This window comes from Carcharodon carcharias, chromosome 8 (assembly GCF_017639515.1).
Source record: "Carcharodon carcharias isolate sCarCar2 chromosome 8, sCarCar2.pri, whole genome shotgun sequence".
Taxonomy (NCBI): Eukaryota; Metazoa; Chordata; class Chondrichthyes; order Lamniformes; family Lamnidae; genus Carcharodon; species Carcharodon carcharias.
In genome coordinates, this window is record NC_054474.1 from 4,332,482 (window position 1) to 4,350,530 (window position 18,049).

The following is an 18,049-nucleotide window of genomic DNA, read 5'->3' on the forward strand; positions in this document are numbered from 1 at the left end:
TTGATAATTTCATTGAAGCATGAAAACGGATTTTAGTTGTGATAAACAATGGCCATGATCCCAAGAAGAGAAGTTCCATACAAAGTAGTTATACTACATGGAACATCCCAATTCAAATAATTTTTGCCTTCATATCAATGTAAACAGTAAATACCACCTGGGAGTTGAGTGGGGCCACCACCTTGAATTTTGGCAGAGGCTGAGAGAACACCAGACACAGTTCCCCAAATCTTTGAGCACCAACATTGGTGTCTGCAAACCTTGCCTTTGGATCAAAGTTTGAGGGGGTTCAAGCCCCACTCAAGCCCCTACTTGAGCACAAAACTCCAGTACAATACTGTAATGACTCTGGGAATCAATTTATTGCCTTATCTTGTTAATTAATAAAAGCTAACTGAAATATTATAACTGACTGATGTTAAATTGGGGGTTTCATTAGTTGTGATGCTTATACTGAACTATATTTTAAATCCTGCTGGTAATGTCTGTTGTATGTCTATGTTTGCTTCATACAAATTAACAATATCCCACAAGACTGGTAAACTAAACATAGGTTTGGTTTATTTGACGATGTAGTACAGGATTGCTCAGCAGACAGGTTTACTATAAAGATTCAACAACTATTGTTAACAGGAAAGTACAGCTGTAATTCCTTCACACCACATGCTGCCAGCTACACTGACAACTCCTCTGAGCAACATCTGCTAATCACATGGTTTACTCATTAGCATATCATGTCTTAAAGTGATATCACAGAGACATGGTTCAGGGAGGGGCAGAACTGGCAGCTCAATATTCCAGAAACTTCAGGCAAGATTGTTGAGGGGGGTGGGGGGTGGTGGAGGGAGGCCTTGAAAAAGAGGAGGTGGTGTCACAATATTGATCAAGGAGTCAATTACTGCAATAAGCAGGGATGATAACTTAGAACGTTCCTCAAATGAAGCTATATGGAAAGAACTTAAAAATGAAAAGGGGGCAATTACATTGCTGGGAGTGTGTTATAGACCCTCCAAAGAGTCAGGGAGAGATGGAAGCTCAAATGTGTAGGCAAACCTCAGAAAGGTGCAAAAATAACAGGGTAATAAAAGTATGGGATTTCAACTTCTCCAATATTAACTGGGATAGATAAAGTGTGAAAGGCTTAGAGCGGGTGGAATTCTTAAAATGTATCCAAAAGAGCTGTTTAAGCCAGCATGTAGAAAGTCCTACAAGAAAGGGAATGGTGCTTGACCTAGTTTTAGGGAATGAAGCTAGGCAAATGGTAGAAATGTGCAACATTTCACTTGCATTTCCCCCAACTTAGTCTACTGCATTCGTTGCTCCCAATGCGGTCTCCTCTACATTGGAGAGACCAAACGCAAACTGGGCGACCGCTTTGCAGAACACCTGCGGTCTGTCCGCAAGAATGACCCAAACCTCCCTGTCGCTTGCCATTTCAACACTCTACCCTGCGCTCTTGCCCACATGTCTGTCCTTGGCTTGCTGCATTGTTCCAGTGAAGCCCAGCGCAAACTGGAGGAACGACACCTCATCTTCCGACTAGGCACTTTACAGCCTTCCGGACTGAATATTGAATTCAACAACTTTAGGTCTTGACCTCCTTCCTCCATCCCCACCCCCTTTCTGTTTCTTCCCCCTTCCTTTTGTTTTTTCCAATAAATTATATAGATTTTTCTTTTTCCCACCTATTTCCATTATTTTTAAATATTTTAAAATCTTTTGTGCTCTCCCCACCCCCACTAGAGCTATACCTTGAGTGCCCTACCATCCATTCTTAATTAGCACATTCGTTTAGATAATATCACCAACTTTGACACCTATGTGCTCTTTTGTTCTGTTGTCTGTGACATCTTTTGATGATCTGCTTCTATCACTGCTTGTTTGTCCCTACAACCACACCACCCCCCTCCACTTCTCTCCCCCCCACCCAACCGCCACCACCCCCCCCCCCCCACCTTAAACTAGCTTATATTTCACCCCTTCCTGGGATTCACCTAGTTCTGTCGAAGGGTCATGAGGACTCGAAACGTCAACTCTTTTCTTCTCCGCCGATGCTGCCAGACCTGCTGAGTTTTTCCAGGTAATTTTGTTTTTGTTTTGGTAGAAATGTCAGTGGGGAAGGATTTCAGTGATAGTGACCATAACTCAGTAAGATTTAAGGTAGTTAGGGGGAAGCAATGGTGTGGTGGTATTGCTGCTGGACTAGTAATCCAGAGATCCAGGATAATTCTCTGGACACCCAGGTTCAAATCCTGCCGTGGTAGGTGTGGAATTTGAGTTCAATAAAAGTCTAATGATGGCTATGAAATGGTTGTTGTAAAAACCCATCCAGTTCACTAATGCCCTTTAGAGAAGGAAATCTGCTGTCCTTACCTGGTCTGACCTACATGTGACTCCAGACCCACACCAATGTGGGTGAACAAGGGCATTTTGGGATGGGCAAAAAATGCTTGCCTATCCAGTGACATCCCATGAACAATTTTTTTTTAATAAAAGGACAAAGAGGAACGGAAATAAAGGATTTGAACTGGGGGAAGGCCAGTCTTAATATGATAAGACAGGATCTGACCAAAGTGGACTGGGAGAAGCTACTTGCAGGAAAATCTACATCAGAGCAGCGGGAGTCATTCAAAAAGGAAATAGTGAGAGTGCAGGGCCAACATGTTCCCATAAAGGTGAAGGGTAGGAACAACAAGGCCAGGGAACCCTGGATGTCAAGGAATGTATAGAATTAGATAAGGAAAAAAAAAGGAGGCTTATGATAGACACTGAGGGCTCAAAACAGCAGAAGCCCTAGAGGAGTATAGAAAGTGCAGTGCGTTACTTAAAAAAGAAATTAGGAGAGCAAAGAAGGGGCATGAAAAAACATAAAGGAAAATCCAAAGGCATTTATATGTATATTAGGGGTATGAGGCTAAACAGGGAGGGAATAGGGCCTATTAAGGATCAAAGCGGCAATCTGTATGAGGAGCCGGAAGATGTAGGTGAGGTTTTAGATGAGTACTTTGCATTTGTACTTACTATAGAGAAGGACAATGTAGGTATTGAAATCAGGAAGGGATTGTGATACACTGGAACCAACTAGCATTGAGAGGGAGGGGGTATTAATAGTTTTAGCAGGTTTATAAGTAGATAAATCCCCAGGCCCAGATGAGATGTATCCCAGACTTCTGTGGGAGGCAAGGGAGGAGATTGCAGGGGTCCTGACATACATTTTCAAATCCTCTCTGGAGAGAAGAGGTGCCAGAGGACTGGAGGAGAACTAATGTGGTACCATTGAACAAGAAGGGCAGTAGAGATAAACCAGGGAACTATAGGCCAGTGAGCGGTAGGGAAACTTTTGGAAAAAATTCTGAGGGACAGAATTAACCTCCACTTGGAGAGGCAGGGATTAATCAAGGATAGTCAGCATGGCTTTGTCAGGGGAAGATATGTCTTACAAATTTGATTGAATTTTTTGAGGAGGTGACTAGGTGTGTACCTGAGGGTAGTGCAGTTGATGTAGTTTAGATGGACTTCAGTAAGGATTTTGACAATGCCTCACATGGGAGACTGGTCAAGAAGGTAAGAGTCCATGGAATCCAGGGCAATTTGACAAATTGGATCCAAAATTGGCTCAGTGGCAGGAGGCAGAGGTTGATGGTTGAAGGTTGTTTTTGTGACTGGAAAACTGTGTCCAGTGGCTTCCCGCAGGGTTCAGTGCTGGGCCCCTTGCTGTTTATAGTGTACTTTAAAGATCTAGGCATGAATGTAGGAGGTATGATTAGTAAGTTCGCAGATGACACAAAAATTAATGGTGTGGTAAATAGTGAGGAGGAAAACCTTAGGCTCTAGAACAATATCATCGGGCTGGTTATATGGGCAGAAGAGTGGCAAATGGAATTTAATCCTGAAAAGTGTGAGGTAAGGACATTTTGGAAGGACTAACAAGAGAAGGGAGTACACGATACATGGTAGGACCCTGGAAAGTACAGAGAATCAGAGGGACGTTGGTGTGCATGTCCAGAGATCCTTGAAGGCAGCAGGACAAGAAAATCAGGTCGTTAAGAAGGCACATGGGATACTTGCTTTTATTAATCGAGGCATTGCATACAAAAGCAGGAAGGTCATATATGTATAAAACGTTAGTTAGCCACAGCTGGAGTACTGTGTGCAGTTCTGATCGCCACACTATCAGAAGGATGTGATTGCAATGGAGAGGGTGCAGAGGAGATTCACTAGGATGTTGCCTGGGCTGGACCATTTCAGCTATGAAGACAAACTAGACGGGCCGAAGTTGTTTTGCTTGGAGCAGAGAAGGCTGAGGGGCGACCTAGTTGAGGTGTACTAAATTGTGAAGGGCATAGATAGGATAGATGGGAAGAAACCTTTCCCCTTAGTGGATGGTCAATAACAAGGGGGTGTAGATTTAAGATAAGGGGCAGGTGGTTTAGAGGGGATTTGAGGAAAAAAAAATTCACCCAGAGGGTAGGAGGGTATCTGGAACTCACTGCCTGAAAGGCTGATAGGAGCAGGAACCCTCACAACATTTAAGAAGTATTCAGGTGAACACTTGAAATGCCATAGCAGACAAGGCTATGGGCCAAGTGCTGGAAAATGGGATTAGAGTAGATAGTAGCTTGGTAACCGGTGCTGACACAATGGGCCAAAGGGTCTCTTTCCATGCTCTAAAAGTCTATGACTCTATGACACAACATCCCCATTTTCCCCCAAGATAGCATTGCATACATTAAGAGTGGAAGTGAGGGTAGTTGCAAGACCTATTTACATAAAAACTGAATCTCCATTCAAGAGTCTAAGGATTTAAGAATTTAAGAGTTTAAGAGTCTGTATACTGTATGGGTGTTTTAGCAATCCTCCTAGATCTCATAATGGTACGAATTCCTTGAAATCTAAACTTATCACTTCGGTGTTCTTAACTTGTAAGCATCTCGGTATCTTGTGTATTTTCAGAGTGCTGATTGTTTTTATGATGGTCTTCCACAGTTTTGCTCTCCAAGCCCAGCTTTGGATGTGTTCTAGACACAGTTGGAAAGCTAAAGATACAGCTGTACAATTCCCTTATCATGCTTCTGTTCCTTCTTAACGTTGCTCCATTCAGTGTTGTGCCTTCATAGGATCTTGGCTCATTGATCACTTTGGATACTTCTTCAGATAAGCAAAAAACTGCGTAGGATGCATGACTCAAACCTTTACCCTATATGGAAAGTCAGTACTAGTCAAACTAGTCAGTTCTGCACATACATGTCGGTCATGTAACATCTTCATTCTCCCTTGTTTTTCAAGAAGTCGCTCTTGTACTCCTGAGAATTAGGACAGATGATGGCTTGGCGAGGTTGTCCTAACCTGCCTTCCGAATATGATTTCTGCTGGTGACGGTAGGGAGCCCGTGTCTAAAGGTGTTGCCCTTAAATGTAACATGGCAATACGGAGATCTTGTTTTGCTTTCCAGCACTTTATGATTAATGACTTAGATCGAACTATTTGAGCTATTTGTCAGCGAGACCATTGTATCAGGGATGGCTTGGTGAGGTGGTCACATGGTTTATGCCAATTTAGCACACATGTCCCCAAAAAGTCTGCCAGAGTATTGTGGCCCATTGTCCGATATGATCTCTTCAGGCACACCGAACAAGATAAAATTTGATCTCTTTGTGTTTGCTATGAATGCACCGAGGTATCCTTTAATTGTCTGATGATTAGAAACTTGGAAATGTAGTCAATGACTAGGAGAAAGCTGTTGCCATCCATAGCGAATAAATCTATTGTGATTTTAGACCAAGCGTATGATGAAACTTTGTGAGGGTGTCGAGGCTATTTGTGTTGATGCAGCTGGTGTCTCTGGCCTGATTTACTCATCCTCACTGTTTTCTTGATATCGTTGTTGATCCTTGGCCAATCACACAGTTTACCTTGCCAGATGCCTTGTTCGCTCTGTGCCCACAAGTCCCTGGTGTAGCTATAACATTATGTCCTGGCAAGAGCTTCGGGTACAAGCATCTATTTTCTCTTGAAAATCACACCTCTTGAAATGCCTAGTTTATCTCTCTATGGCCAAAACTATCTGAGGGTGCCTGGCACTTCTTGTATCGTATGAATCCAACCTTCTACAATGACTCTCCAATATTTTGTTTTTATATTCGGTTATGGGGTATGGGCATCATTTATTTCCCATCCCTAATTGCCCTTGAGAAGGTGGTGGTGAGCTGCCTTCTTGAACAACTGCAGTTGATGTGGTGTAGGTACACCCACAGTGCTCTTAGGAAGGTAGTTCCAGGATTTTGACCCAGTGACAGTAAAGGAACGGCGATATATTTCCAAGTCAGGATGGTAAGTGATTTAGGGGACTTGCAGGTAATGGTGTTCCCCTACATCTACTACACTTGTCATTCTAGTTGGTAGAGGCCGCGGGTTTGGAAGGCGTTTTGGAAGGAGCCTTGGCAAGCTGGTGCAGCGCACCTTGTAGATGGTACATACTGCAGCTACTGTGCATCAATGATGGAGGGAGTGAATGTTGAGGGTGGTGTTGAGTTGAGTTTCTTGATTGTTGTTGGAGCCACAATCATCGCGGCAAGTGGAGAGAATTCCATCACACTCCTGACTTGTGCCTTGTAGGTGATGGACAGGCTTTGTGGAATCAGGAAGTGAGTTACTTGCCTCAAGTTTCCTAGCCTCTGACCTGCTCTTGTAGCCACAGTAATTATATTGTCCAGAACTTGTTGCATATGGACATGGACTGCTAAGTATCTGGGGAGTCACGAATGGTGCTGAACATTGTGCAACCATCAGCGAACATTCCCACTTCCAACATAATGTAGGAGGGAAGGTCGTTGATGAAACAGCTGAAGAAGGTAGGGCCTAGAACACTGCTCTGTGGAACTCCTGCAGTGATGTCCTAGGACTGAGAGGATTGACCTTGAGACACAGATCATTTGCTGTTCCCTCTGGAAGTTTGCCCTTGTGTTGATCGAAATTGCATCAGATTTACCTTGAGTACATCTTCTATGTTGATGTCTATGCTGTCTTGTAGGCGTTTGTAGCTTTTTTCGGATTGGATAACTTGCTCAATGTGTCTGGAGTAACCATTTTGCTACCAGGTTGGTAACGGTCTTTGAAGTTGTAGCCCTGTATCTTTATGAGAAGTCATTGTATTCTGGGTGGTGTACTTGGCTTGTGGTCAATTTCCACAATGAGTCATTTACCAAATAGGTACATGTGGAACCTTATGATACAGAATACCGAAGCGAGTGTCTCACCATCTTTATTTGAATAATTGGATTGCGCTTGTGATAGATTTTTGGAGCCAAATGCAATTGCTTTCACACCTTGCATAATAAATGCTCCTAACCTTTTTTGAGATGTGTCAACCTCAAAGATCATCTCCTTTCTTGGGTAGAGCACATAACTTTCCTGATAATTTTTAAGTGACTCGAACACGTGTTGATGGTCCTCCTACCATACATTTGCAAGGAATATCACAATATGTCCTGGGTAAAAGTGGCTAAGAGGTGGCTTGATGGGAAACCAAATGGTAAAAAGGTAAATTTCAGCAGAAATCTAGCAGAGCACTCAAACAAGCAGGCTCCTGCATGGAAACTAAAAGATAAACCCTTCGAACTGAAGAATCCAAGACCCAATTGTAGTCCCAGTCAAGACTAGAAAACTGGATGCCAAGCCCACATTTCCCTGCTTTGTCCAGCACTAGCTTAGAATTGTTAACGATTTGATGGGTGTCCGAGTTTGAAAGGCAAAGAGTGTCTCGCCTGGTTTGGTTGGACAGGTGGATACATGAAAGCAATGTAATTGGCCCATTCAAATAACAGTGAGGTAACGATTGGCTTAAATTAGTCTCCATAGGTTTTGCTGTGTAAAGCAAAGATAAGAAGGGACTTGCCAAGCACAGAGATTGTCCAGGTATTACGTGCCATGTTGACTGACACAATAGTACCTGGAGCACGCCCAGGGAATATTTATGTAGGGGTTGTTCTTCTACCCAGAGTGACATGAGAATACTGTTGCACTTTGATACAATTGCTCATGTATTATTGTCATGTTATACTGAATAAAACATAACTAAAGCTTAATGACATATTATTTTGCCAATTATGAGGAAGAAATGTAAAATATGTTGCAAGCCCTAAAATCCTCTACAAACTTTCAATTGCCTAATAGTGGAATGTGACATAGACAAATGTGGCAGTCATTCTGTACATTGCAAGAGCTCACAAACAACATGAAAATAAATAGCCAACTGACGTTGTTTGAGGGGGAAATATTGGCCAGGGCACTAGACAAACTTACAGCTTACCTCTGGGTAATCGCAGGGCATCGGTAACATTCATGTAAAACCCAAGAACAGAGAGAGATTCAGAGATTTGGCTTTTAACATCCCACCTGAAGGAGAGCAATTCTGATAAGGTTGCAATTTCTCAGCGCTACAGTGAAACGTCAACTCACATTACATGCTCAAACTCTTGAGTTGGGGCTTCAATCCACAAACTTCTGAGAATCTAGGGATATGCTTCTGGCAGAATATCAAACTTTTCTGTGAAACTCAATTGGATAAAGAAAGTACATGCACATAGAGAAACAAATGATTTATATGAGCATTTTGCACAATGAATGTCTGGAGCATAAGAACACCATTAATTAATTTAATAATTTGTCTAGATTTCATAAGTAATGAGTCACTTTATCTTCTGGTTTTAAGTTCTTAAGGAAAATCAACAGCAAAACAAGTTTGTTACTAAAGGCTCTGGATGATGTTCTTGCTGTCAAGATTGCTTTATTAGTCCTTGCAGTAGTCTCAAAGAAAAGTGTGATTCATTTGATCCTGTTCCACGCACTGACAGTCTAGCTAGGTCTCAAAGACATCTCTATTTCCTTGTGATTCTGTATAAAATTATTAAAGGGTATTTGATTAGATACACCCTTTTCTGAGAATATGTACAAACATGGAAAAATATAATGGATCATCGAATCATCGAATGAAATACCACAGAAGAAACCCTTTTGGCCCATTGTACCCATGCTGTTTTTTTGAAAGAACTGCCAATTAGTGTCATTTCTCTGCACTACACCCATTGCCCTGCAAAGCTTCTGCCTTTAGCCAGTGTTAGAGATAGAACATTGATTGACTATATTTTGACCGTTTTCAGTATACTATGGGCATCAGGCAGTCATTGGCTTTCTGTTCAGTACTCTGCCCCCAACACATAGTTTAACTCCCAACGCAGACATAGCATTATGAATTTTACACTTTCTCACATCCATCAGCCATTTACTATTTCTGAAGGAGCCTCTCAATTTAGCGCAAGTTAATGAAAATTATTTGGGAATTAGATGCTGGGGATTTGTGTCTACTTGAGAACAAGAGTTGACACTGCCCAAAATATTTGCACAGAAGGTCCTGTGTGGAAAATGATTGAAGGAATCTGAGATTCCATTGAACAAAACAATTCTGGTGCTGGAAATTTAGAATAAAAGCAGAAAATGCTGGAAACTCTCTATTAGTTTGGGTTAAAATTCAACTCCAGGTCCCAATGATGAATGGATAGCCAATGACCCAGGTGCATCACCCAGACTTTGCACCTTCTGTGACATCAGGAGAGAGATATTCTTTACTAGATGATATTTTTAAAAAATCAATATAACATGAGTCCAATGATAAACAGTTTAAACGAGAACAAGATTCAGGATTTTAGCTTTGACTTTGGTTTGTATTGTTCAATATCTGATCTCTGCTGACCCGAACTTTGGCCTCAAAAAGAGATGAAGAAGAATGTTAATGGTTCAACTTTTTAATGTAAAAATTGCCGAGGTTTGTAAGAGAATAACTTGATAATGTCTGAGTAATGCATACATTATGTTCAAAAAAAGCAAGTCACAATTTACTTATTACATTAGCAGCATGTTCCTAAAAGAATCAAAGTGAGGTTAATCCCTCTGGATTTATCAGTCACACTGTGCTGCTGCATTTAATATGTAGTCAATTGTTTCTTGTTGTGATTTAATTGCTCCTTATAATAATCCAACACTCAAGTTTTGTTTGCAATCACTCTCTGTCTGAAAAAAAAACGAATCACCTCAAAAGCATGGACATGCATGTATTAGGAGGCTAGAGTATAATTCTAACTTAATAAGTGACAGAGATAATTGGCTGGACACTACAGGCTTCCTAACCTCAGTATAAGCGCGTTTCAGCCATATTCATCATGATCGGTGATTCATGGTCAGGGTTTAGCAGTGAGGTAAAGCAGCAGCAATTAAGTTCATAATGGGAGGGGGGAGGGGTGGAGGGGGGGGCGGGGTGCAAATTAACTGCAGATTACTGGCTCCCACAAGTGTCATGTCAGTGATTTCAGACAAGGTAATGGTCTCTATGATGAGTGAACTGCAGTTGAAAGATGGTGACATTTCCAGAGAGTCAAATGAACAATGCAGAGGTTATTAGCAAAGTTCACATTAGCGGTGGAAGTGGAGACAGGCAGCTGCAGCTTTTGTATTAGAAAATAGGAAAAATGCAAGCTCATTGCAAGAAAGTTTTTCAGCACATATCAGGGTTGCTGTCATGGTCATTGATTTACCCACGTCGGTTTGCATCTGGTGTGTCAATCAGAAGTTTGTAATTTTCGGATCTGAATGCATAATCTCAGCTGACACTTCAGTGCAATACTGCAGGAATGTTGCAGAGCAATAATGTTGTACTAGATATGATATGTTACACTGTGGTAATGTCTGCCTGTTCAGCTAGATGGTCAAGATCCCATAGTTTGGACTGAAGAAGAGCAAGGGCTTATTCTGGTCTCCTGACCAACATTACTTTCCTTAGTATCACCAAAAAGAGAAAGACAGGTTAACTGATTATTCATTTGTTTCCTATTCATGGACAGTGGCAGAACATAATAAAATGCTTCACCTTCGCTGGGATTTCTTCATTGGCTGTGTAAGAGGCAGAGTCTGCAAATCTATAAAGGGATCGAAGGCAGGGAAGGTAGGAGATGGGGTAGATGGGGCTGGTTCCTGCACTGGGACATCCTGCACGCCCAACCTCAGTGAGACCTGGAATATGTTTGATAGCTGGCGCATCCAGTGAGGTGAGGCCATCGGAAGTGTATTATTGAGGCCTCACCAGGAATTGAGGTGAAGGAAGTACCTTGGACCCTCAAATATGAGAGTTTTTTATGTGTCATGAGGATAATGGATATGAAATGGTCACAAACTGAGAGGAAAAACAGTTGAAGTAGTATTTATTGGCCTTTGTATAATGCATCTGATATTTACTTCCAGAGATGTCAATGGAATTTAATATCAGGTGAGATTTATAAGGACCAATCAATGCCCTGGTTAGATCACACCTGGAGTACCATGAGCACCTTTGGGCATCACACTTTAGAAAGGATATATTGAGCTTGGAGCAAGGGCAGTGTAGGTTTACCAGAATGATAGCTGGACTCCAAGGGTTACATTGTGAGGAGAGGTTAAGGTTGTATTCCCTGGAATTTAGAAGGTTAAGGGGTGATTTCATCAAAGTTTTCAACATACGAACATTAGAAATAGGAAATGGAGTAGGCCATTCAGCCCCTTCCACCATTCAATAAGATCATGGCTGATCTGACTGTGACCTCAATCTATTTCACTCCCTACGTTCATGTCCTTATGTTCTTGTTTGACAAGGGAGTTAATCTGATTTCGCCTTAAAAATATTCATTGATCAAGCCCCCACCATTCTCTGGACAAGCAAGTTCCAGAGACTCATGACCCTCTGAGAGAAAAAAAAAATCTCCTAGTTCTATTCTCTCCCATAGGGGAAACATCCTTCTGGTTTCTGCCCTGTCAAGTTCCTCAGGATCTTCTATGTTTCAATAAAATCACCATTCAATCCTCTAAACTCCAATGGATAAAGGCCCAACCTTTCCTCATTGGACAATCCCTTTATCCCAGGAATCAGCCAAGTGAACCTTCTCTGAACAGCTTCTAATGCAATTATATTAATTGTTAAGTAAGTAGACCAGAACTATATAGCACTCTTCATGTGGTCTCATCAATACCCTATACAACTGTGCCAAAATGTCCCGATTTCTATATTCCATTCCCTTTGCTGCAAACCACAGCATTCCATTTGTCTTCCTAATGACTTATTTTATCTGCACACCAACTGTTTGTGATTCATGCAGACCCTGCAGAGGTGGCAGCACAGTGGTATACATTCGGGAGGGATTTGCTCTGGGAGTCCTCAACGTCGGCTCCGGACCCCATGAAGTCTCATGGCATCAGGTCAAACATGGGCAAGGAAACCTCCTACTGATTACCACGTACCGCCCTCCCTCAGCTGATGATTCAGTGCTCCTCCATGTTGAACACCACTTGGAGGAAGCACTGAGGGTGGCAAGGGCACAGGATGTACTCTGGGTGGGGGACTTCAAGAGTGGCTCAGTAACACCACTACTGACCAAGCTGGCTGAGTCCTAAATGACATAGCTGCTAGACTGGGTCTGTGGCAGCTGGTGAGGGAACCAACAAGAGGGAAAAACCTCATCCTCGCCAACCTGCCTGCCACAGATGATTCTGTCCATGACAGTATTGGTAGGAGTGACCACCGCACAGTTGTTGTGGAGACGAAGTCCTACCTTCACATTGAGGATACCCTAGCTTGAGTGTAATGCTAGATCTGTTTGAAATCTATCCCATTTAACATGATGTTGTGTGGCACCACCATGGTGTTAAATGGGATAGATTTCGAACAGATCTAGCAACTCAAGACTGGGAAACCATGAAGTGTTGTGGGCCATCAGCAGCAGCAGAATTGTACTCGAACACAACATGTAACTTCATAGTTTAGCATATCCCCCACTCTACCATTACACTCAAGCTAGGCGATTAATCTTGGTTCCATGAGAAGTACAGAAGGACATGTCAGGAGCAGCACCAGGCATACGAAAAAATGAGGTGTCAACCTGGTGAAGCTATAATACAGGACTACCTGCAAACAGCATATGCAGCAAGTGATAGACAGAGCTAAGCGATCCCACAACATTGCCATCAAATGGCATTTCCTTAGAAATAACCTGCTCGTTGATGCTGAGTTGCAGTTCTGCCAGGGCCACACAGCTCCTGACCTCATTACAGCCTTGGTTCAAACATGGGAAAAGGAGCTGAACGCCCGAGGTGAGGTGAGAGTGACTGCACTTGACATCAAGGCTGCATTTGACCGAGTGTGGCATCAAGGAGCCCTAGAAAAACTGCAGCCAATGGGAATCAGGGGGTAAACTCTCCGCTGGTTGAAGCCATATCTTGCACAAAGGAAGATTGTTGTGGTTGTTCCAGATTGTCATTGCAGGAGTTCCTCAGGGTAGTGTCCTAGGCCCAACCATCTTCAACTACTTCATCAATGACCTTCCTTCCATCATAGAGTCAGAAGTGGTGATGTTCTCTGATGATGGCATAATTCTCAGCACCATTTGCAAGTTCTCAGATACTGAAGCAGTCCATGTCCAAATTTCATGGACAATACCCAGACTTGGGCTGACAAGTGGCAAGTAATATTCAGGTCATACAGTTGCCAGGCAATGAACATCTCCAACAAGAGATAATCTAACCATCTCCCCTTGACATTCAATGGCATTACCATCACTGAATCCCCACAATCAACATTCTGCCTGTTACCAATGACCAGAAACTGAACTGGACTAGCCATATAAATAATGTGCTTACAAGAGCAGGTCAGAGGCTAGGAATCCTGCAGCAAGTATCTCACCTCCTGACTCCCCAAAGCCTGTCCACCATCTACAAGGCGCAAATCAGGAGTGTGATGGAACACTCTCCACTTGTCTGGATGAGTGCAGCTCCAACAACACTCAAGAAGCTCAACACCACCCTGGACAAAGCAGCCCACTTGATTGGCATCTCATCCACAAACATTCACTCCCTCTGCCGCCAGCGCACAGTAGCAGCAGTGTGTACCATCTACAAGATACACTGCAGGAACTCACCAAGCCTCCTTAGACAGCAACTTGAAAACCCACAACCACTGCCTTCTAGAAGGACAAGTGCAGCAGGCACATGCGAACACCACCGCCTACAAGTTCCCTCCAAGTCAGTCACCATCCTGACTTGGAAAAATATCGCCGTTCCTTCACTGTCGCTGGGTCAAAATCCTGAAACTCCCTCCCTAATAGCACTGTGGGTGTACCTACACTCCTTGGGCTGCAGCAGTTGAAGGAGGCGACTCACCACCACCAGCTCAGTTCGGGATGGTTAATAAATGCTGGCCTAGCTGCGACACCCACATCCCATGAATAAATAAGCAAGATGTGGTCTTTTCCCTGCATTGTACTGGGAAAACGCGAATTTAAATACAAAGGCAAATGCTGAGTTGCTTGAAATCTAAAATGAAAGCAGGAAACTCTGGAGAAACTCAGCAGGTCAGGCAACATCTGTGGAGAAAGAAATAGAGTTAGTGCTTCATCAAAACTAGGAAAAAAGGTCACAAACCTAAAACGTTACCTCCTCATCATTTCAGACCACGCCTGCTCATTATTTCCAGCATTTTCTGAAAATATAGATAGCTTGTCTGCAGGCTAAAATCCATCATCATTCCACTTCCTGGCAGGATGGATGGATGTAAACTTTCTGCAAAAAAGCATTTAGTCCGAGTGACTGAGCGTACACGATGTTAGGACATGGACTACAGCCCACCCAGCTGTGAGGTCACATCCAGTTTTAGGAGTATATATAATTTGGGCTAACAAAATGAAGCAGAAAATAGGCATGAATTATTCTACAGCCACAAAAGCACAGAGGGATGCACTCAACAAAATTACCGGCTGAGAAACCTCAGCGCCAGCCTTGCCAATATTGCCCACATCCTGAGAATGAATATTAACAATGTGAGCTACACCACTGACCTGCTTTTGCTCCGTCTTTGTCCTTTAGTAAATATCCAAGTCCAAAATTCCAAGCTTTTTCTGATGGACTGCAGCAGCAGTGCCTTCAAAAAATTCAATCAGGTCCCTGACCTTTCCCTATTTGTTTCTGACCTCAGGAGGTGCTGGAAATACTGAGTAACTGAAGCGAGCCCTGAAGCAGTCATGTTCGACATGAAACGTTAACCCTGTTTCTCTCTCCCGAGACACTGCCGGACCCGCCAAGTGTTTCCACCGCTTCCTGTTTTTATTTTAGATTTCCAGCACCTGCGGTATTTTGCTTTTACATTACTGTTTGCGACAGCCCTTGTTTGGGTGGAACCTTCCAGGTAAGGGTCACCCGCATATCAGATGGAGCCGGACAAAATTAGGGATAACCAGGACAGGAAACTGATTTGGGGATCGGCCGGCAGGCTGGAACTCAAATTCCACGTGTTGAACCAGACTTAGCACTTGGGTTGAGTCACTGGATATGTTGCAAATGTTTAACCTTTTTGCGCCCCTCTCTCTCCATCAAGTTAGCATCATAAGGGACACACATTAAGCAGGTTTCTGGACAGCGCTTGGGCACGGTCCTGACGCGAGATTCTCCAACACGTTTCGTGACCAATCCCAACCAGTAGGAATCCGAGCGATGCACACGGCTGGCACATTCCATCATTTACACCAGGCTTATATTCAATTATGGCTTGTCACTTTTGTCAGAATTGAATCGAGTGGACAGATAGGATATTCGAGAAACAGATAGAGAGATAGATAGAAAAAAAAAGGTAGATAGGCAGACAAATAGATGTAAAAGCAAAATACTGCAGATTGCAGAAATCTGAAATAAAAGCACAAAATGCTGGAAGCACTCAGAGTTCAGATAACTGGGCATCGGCCTGAAACAACAGCTTTGTTCATTTATCTTTTTTACTTTGCTAGCTGACCTGCTTAGTGATTTCATCACTTTCTGGAGATGGGTAAATACAGAGTTAGAGAGATAGACAGACACGACAGGGCAGAATTCCACAGAGATGGCAGAGTTCCACCACTAGGCAGAAGCCTGGTGGTTGGGGGTGGGGTCACGGGGATGGGCAACCTTACTTCAGCAGGCTACCACCGGGAGTAGCTGTGGCCGGGAGTGGTGGTCACTGCTGGTGTCTGCACCTGGAGAACGAGGGCACCTCAATAGGTATTCACCCTGAAAGTCAGGGAAGTGGATCGAGGCCAGTCAGACAGACCTGGCGATGGGGAAAGGAAAGATCACTGAGGGAAGGAGGCACTGTTACCATGGGGGTTGGGGGTTGGGGTTGGGGGGGTGGATGCGCGGTGTGGTGGTGGGGGGGTGCTTGGCCAGCAGGGGTCTCTGCCTGGGCCCTGGAGTGCTCAACAGAAGTGCCCCTGCCACTGGAATCGATGGTAACTGGCTGTCACCCCACACACAGACAGACCCTATGACACTGGCAAAACGCCAGATGGGGTGTGAATTAATTGGCACTTAATTCGGCTCCTGACAGGTGATCCACTGCCACATTTCCACCGCAGGCAGAATGGCACCAGACGGTGTCGGAGCGAGTGCCCGACGTTTACCCGGTACCGTGCCTTTTTGCCAAACTCACTCACCCATTCACTCGGCCACTCACTCGGACACTGAGAAGCTTTTTAAGATGCTCCAAAGCTTTTCAGTGTGTTACTGAACATTCACCAGGATACAGCAGCCGGTGCTGCTAAAAGGGGGCCTGGGTTTTCTTCACCCCGATGATCCAGCGCTACGAGGAAGACGTCCGACTGGAAGGCGTATCCACATTCCGGAAGAAGCTGGGATCAGAAAACCTGACCAGAAACGCACCTGACCTGGTGTCGAAAAGTAGGGGGGAGAGCGACAATCCAGCAGTGGTTGCTGCTGCTCAGAAAATTTGGGCCATGCTTTCTAATATTCTACTCACTCTGTTGTTGCTGTTAGTACACGTAAACCTACTGTTTTGTGTTAATTGCAGACTATTGATCCTTTTAATCCTCCAGGCAAAATCGTTAGACATGGATGGAACCTAATGTAAAAAGATTGGATAAACAACAAGCTACATAGAAACCCATTTGGAGACTGAAAACCTTTCTCGCCTTTCTTGTATATATTTAACTTTATCCTTTTTTGCAGGTAACATTCTTAACAGTCTAACATACAACCGAGCTTAACACTCAAATCTGTGTGGTTTAGGAATAGAGCAAGCTGGAAGGGTGTGTACACAGATTTTGGAGGTATCAGAACAAATTGAGAAGGCTGTTAAAAAAAAAAATGTATGGGACCCTGAGCATTATAAATAGAAGCATGGAGAGCAAAAGTATGGAATTGATGCTAAACCTTTACCAGCTGCTGGCTATTGTGTCCAATTCTGGGCACCGTGCTCTAGGAAGGATGTCAAGGTCTGGGAGTGTGAGCAGAGGAGATTCACTGGAACGGCACCAGCGATGAAAGATTTCATTTGCATGGAGACAAACTTGGGTGTTCTCATTCAATCAGGGGAGGTTTTCAAGGGTTGATTTGAGAGCTGACAGAAAGGTCAGAAAACAAAGTACTAAGATTTAAGGTAATTGACCAAAGAGCCAGAGGCAACATGAGGTAAATAGTATGCAACGAGTTGTTGTGATCTGGAATTTGTGCTGCCTGAAAGGGCAGTGGAAGCAGATTCAATAGTAACTTTCAAAAAGACGTTGGATAAAGATTTGAAACAGGAACATTAGCTGAGCCATGTGAAAAGAGCAGAGGATTGTGGCTAATTAGATCATTCTTTCAAGGAGTCAGCACAAGCATGATGGGCCAAATGGCCTTCTGCGCTGTATTATTCTATGATTTTAAATCATGTTTATGATTAATGAGTTGCAAAAGGTGGTTACCTCACTTCAGTTACAGATATCTAACTCCAACTTAACTAAAAATAACGGGCCAGAATATTTCAGATGGTGGACTACCCCTTCCATCTGAGCAATCGGCGGTGAGCACATTGTGCTGATATTCGCTACCTCGCAGCCATTTTACGCTCCAATGAGCGTTAATTGGCTGGAGGCGGGACATCTGCCCCTCATTTGGGAGGATGTCCTGCCTCAGAGAGTTGCTGGCTAATTTGATTAGCCGGTCACGCTCCAGT